This window comes from Arachis hypogaea, chromosome 5 (genome assembly GCF_003086295.3).
Source record: "Arachis hypogaea cultivar Tifrunner chromosome 5, arahy.Tifrunner.gnm2.J5K5, whole genome shotgun sequence".
NCBI lineage: Eukaryota > Viridiplantae > Streptophyta > Magnoliopsida > Fabales > Fabaceae > Arachis > Arachis hypogaea.
In genome coordinates this window covers 14,831,400-14,836,348 of record NC_092040.1, presented here as the reverse complement: position 1 = coordinate 14,836,348, position 4,949 = coordinate 14,831,400, and the positions used below count along the sequence as shown (strand labels likewise).

Below are 4,949 nucleotides of genomic sequence, written 5' to 3'. Positions count from 1 at the left end.
AGTAAGATAATTCTTTGGATTCGGGTTCACACTTTGGTCATGGTTCTTGGTGATCCATGCATTGGCATAGAACTCTTGAACCATCAAGATTCCAACTTGTTGAATGGGGTTGGTAAGAACTTCCCAACCTCTTCTTCGGATCTCATGTCGGATCTCCGGATATTCACCCTTTTTGAGTGAAAAGGGGACCTCGGGGATCACCTTCTTCAAGGCCACAACTTCATAGAAGTGGTCTTGATGCACCCTTGAGATGAATCTATCCATCTCCCATGACTCGGAGGTGGAAGCTTTTGCCTTCCCTTTCCTCTTTCTAGAGGTTTCTCCGGCCATGGATGCCATAATGGTTATGGAAAAATGAAAAAGCAACGCTTTTACCACACCAAACTTAAAATGTTTGCTCGTCCTCGAGCAAAAGAAGAAAGAAGAGAGTAGAAGAAGAAGAAATGAGGAAGGGGGGAGATGGTGGTGTGTAGGTTGTGTGAAAATGAAGGGTTGAAGAAGGGTATATATAGGAGAGAGGGGGGTAATGGTTCGGCGATCATGGGTGGGTTTGGGAGGGAAAGTGGTTTGAATTTGAAGGGTGAGGTTGGTGGGGATTTATGAAGGATGGATGTGAGTGGTGAAGAGAAAGATGGGATTTGATAGGTGAAGGGTTTTTGGGGAAGAGGTGTTGAGGTGATTGGTGAATGGGGGAAGAAGAGAGAGAGTGATGGTAGGGTCCTGTGGGGTCCACAGATCCTGTGGTGTCAAGAAAAAGTCATCCCTGCACCAAATGGCATCAAAATTCACGTTTTGAGCCATTTCTGGCGTTAAACGCCGGGCTGGTGCCCATTCCTGGCGTTTAACGCCAGGTTCTTGCCCTTTCCTGGCGTTTAACGCCAGTCTGGTGCCCCTTTCTGGCGTTAAACGCCCAGAATGGTGCCAGACTGGGTGTTAAACGCCCAACTGCTAGGCTTACTGGCGTTTAAACGCTAGCAGCATCTTCCTCCAGGGTGTGCTGTTTTTCTTCCTGTTTTTCATTCTGTTTTTGCTTTTTTCATTGTTTTTGTGACTTCTTATGATCATCAACCTACAAAAAGATAAAATAACAAAAGAAAATAGTTAATTATAAAACATTGGGTTGCCTCCCAACAAGCGCTTCTTTATTGTCACTAGCTTGACAGAGGACTCTCATGGAGCCTCAGAAATGCTCAGAACCGTGTTGGAACCTCCCAACACCAAACTTAGAGTTTGAATGTGGGGGTTCAACACCAAACTTAAAGTTTGGCTGTGGCCTCCCAACACCAAACTTAGAGTTTGACTGTGGGGGCTCTGTTTGGCTCTGTTTGGAGAGAAGCTCTTCATGCTTCCTCTCCATGATGACAGAGGGGTATCCTTGGGCCTTAAACACCAAGGACTCTTCATTCACTTGAATGATCAACTCTCCTCTATCAACATCAATCACAGCCTTTGCTGTGGCTAGGAAGGGTCTGCCAAGGATGATGGATTCATCCATGCTCTTCCCAGTCTCTAGGACTATGAAATCAGTAGGGATGTAATGGTCTTCAACTTTAACTAGAACATCCTCTACAAGTCCATAGGCTTGTTTTCTTGAGTTGTCTGCCATCTCTAGTGAGATTTTTGCAGCTTACACCTCAAAGATCCCTAATTTCTCCATTACAGAGAGGGGCATGAGGTTTACACTTGACCCTAAGTCACACAAGGCCTTCTTGAAGGTCATGGTGCCTATGGTACAAGGTATAGAAAACTTTCCAGGCTCCTGCCTCTTTTGAGGCAGTTTCTGCCTAGACAAGTCACCCAGTTCTTTGGTGAGCAAAGGGGGTTCATCCTCCCAAGTCTCATTTCCAAATAACTTGTCATTTAACTTCATGATTGCTCCAAGGTATTTAGCAACTTGCTCCTCAGTGACATACTCATCCTCTTCAGAGGAAGAATACTCATCAGAGCTCATGAATGGCAGAAGTAAGTCCAATGGAATCTCTATGGTCTCAGTTTGAGCCTCAGATTCCCATGTTTCCTCATTGGGAAACTCATTGGAGGTCAGTGGACGTCCAGTGAGGCCTTCCTCAGTGGCGTTCACTGCTTCTCCTTCCTCCCAGGATTCGGCCAAGTTGATGGCTTTGCACTCTCCTTTTGGATTTTCTTCAGTATTGCTTGGGAGAGTGCTTGGAGGGAGTTCAGTAATTTTCTTGCTCAGCTGACCCACTTGTCCTTCCAAATTCCTAATGGAGGATCTAGTTTCAGTCATGAAACTTTGTGTGGTTTTGATTAGATCAGAGACCATTGTTGCTAAGTCAGAGGTATTCTACTTAGAGCTCTCTGTCTGTTGCTGAGAAGATGATGGAAAAGGCTTGCTATTGCTAAACCTGTTTCTTCCACCATTATTGTTATTGAAACCTTGTTGAGGTCTCTGTTGATCCTTCCATGAAAGATTTGGATGATTCCTCCATGAAGGATTGTAGGTGTTTCCATAGGGTTCTCCCATGTAATTCACCTCTTCTATTGAAGGGTTCTCAGGATCATAGGCTTCTTCCTGAGATGAAGCTTCCTTAGTACTGCTTGGTGCATTTTGCATTCCAGACAGACTTTGAGAAATCATATTGGCTTGTTGAGTCAATATTTTGTTCTGAGCCAATATGGCATTCAGAGTATCCATCTCAAGAACTCCTTTCTTCTGACTAGTCCCATTGTTCACAGGATTTCTTTCAGAAGTGTACATGAATTGGTTATTTGCAACCATTTCAATCAGTTCCTGAGCTTCAGTAGGTGTCTTCTTCAGATGAAGAGATCTTCCAGAAGAGCTATCCAAAGACATCTTGGACAGTTCAGAGAGACCATCATAGAAAATACCTATGATGCTCCATTCAGAAAGCATATCAGAAGGACATTTTCTGATTAATTGTTTGTATCTTTCCCAAGCTTCATAGAGGGATTCTCCTTCCTTCTGTCTGAAGGTTTGGACTTCCACTCTAAGCTTACTCAATTTTTGAGGTGGAAAGAACTTTGCCAAGAAGGCATTGACTAGCTTTTCCCAAGAGTCCAGGCTTTCTTTAGGTTGAGAATCCAACCATGTTCTAGCTCTGTCTCTTACAGCAAAAGGGAATAGCATCAGTCTGTAGACCTCAGGGTCAACCCCATTAGTCTTGACTGTGTCACAGATTTGCAAGAACTCAGCTAAAAACTGATGAGGATCTTCCAGTGGAAGTCCATGGAACTTGCAATTCTGTTGCATTAGAGAAACTAATTGAGGCTTAAGCTCCAAGTTGTTTGCTCCAATGGCAGGGATAGAGATGCTTCTCCCATAGAAGTCGGGAGTAGGTGCAGTAAAGTCACCCAGCACCTTCCTTGCATTGTTGGCATTGTTGTTGTTTTCGGCTGCCATTTGTTCTTCTTCCTTGAAGAATTCGGTCAGGTGCTCTAAAGAGAGTTGTGCTTTGGCTTCTCTTAGCTTTCTCTTCAAGGTCCTTTCAGGTTCAGGATCAGCCTCAACAAGAATGCCTTTGTCTTTGCTCCTGCTCATAAGAAAGAGAGGAGAACAAGAAAATGTGGAATCCTCTATGTCACAGTATAGAGATTCCTTTAGGTGTCAGAGGGAAAGAAGAGTAGAAGACAGAAGTGGAAAATTCGAACTTATCAGAGAGAATGGAGTTCGAATTTTGCATTAAAGGATAGTGTTAGTCCATAAATAGAAGGATGTGAGAAGGAGGGAAGTCATTTTCGAAAATTAAGTGAAAAATTTTGAAAACATTTTTGAAAAACATTACTTAATTTTCGAAAATGAAAATGGAAAAGAAATCAAGTGGTTTTTGAAAAAGATTTTGAAATTAGAAATTAAAAAGATTTGATTGAAAACTATTCTGAAAAAGATGTGGTTAAGAAGATATGATTGATTTAAAAAAAAAATGTGATTGAGAAGATATGATTTGAAAAACATTTTAAAAGATTTGATTTGAAAATTAAAAACTTGACTAACAAGAAAAGATATGATTCAAACATTAAACCTTTCTCAACAGAAAAGGCAACATACTTGAAATGTTGAATCAAATCATTAATTGATAGTAAGTATCTTTAAAAATGGAAAGAAATTGGTTTTGAAGAAGATTTGATTGGAAAATTGATTTGAAAAAGATTTGATTTTGAAAAGATTTTGAAAACTTAGAAAAAAATTGATTTGAAAACAAAATCTTCCCTTCTAGCCATCCTGGCGTTAAACGCCCAGAATGGTATCCATTCTGGCGTTTAACGCCCAAAATACTACCCTTTTGGGCGTTAAACGCCCAACCAGGTACCCTGGCTGGCGTTTAAACGCCAGTCTGTCCTTCTTCACTGGGCGTTTTGAACGCCCAGCTTTTTCTGTGCAATTCCTCTGCTGTATGTTCTGAATCTTCAATTCTCTGTATTATTGACTTGAAAGGACACAAATTAAAAATATTTTTGGATTTTTTTTAATAATAAGGACAAACCAAAATGCAACAAGAATCAAATAACAATGCATGCAAGACACCAAACTTAGCAGTTTGTATACTACTGACACTAACAAAATGAAAATGCATATGAGACACACAAAACAATCAAGTCAATAGAATTTCAAAGATCAGAGCAAGTAAATCATCAAGAACATCTTGAAGATCCTTCAGACACATGAATGCATGCAATTGACACCAAACTTATGATGAGACACTAGACTCAAACAAGAAATATTTTTGGATTTTAGAAATTTGTAAAATTTTTTTTTTGTGTTTTTCGAAAATTAAATGGAAAAAGATATCAAAATTCTTAATGAGAATTCCAGGAATCAGTGCAATGTTAGTCTAAGACTCCGGTCCAGGAATTAGACATGGCTTCACAGCCAGCCAAGCTTTCAAAGAAAGCTTCGGTCCAAAACACTAGACATGGCCAGAGGCCAGCCAAGCCTTAGTAGATCACTGCTCCAAAAGCAAGATTGATAA

The 4,949-nt window shown here is 40.8% G+C and overlaps 1 non-coding gene across 1 annotated transcript; it reads left to right on the top strand.

Moving 5' to 3' along the window:
• Nucleotides 1-2,869: 2,869 nt before the first annotated feature.
• On the top strand, nucleotides 2,870-2,977 carry LOC112804699 (small nucleolar RNA R71). Its single transcript, XR_003203315.1, has one exon. It is a non-coding gene; the product is annotated as a small nucleolar RNA R71 (small nucleolar RNA).
• Nucleotides 2,978-4,949: the final 1,972 nt, after the last annotated feature.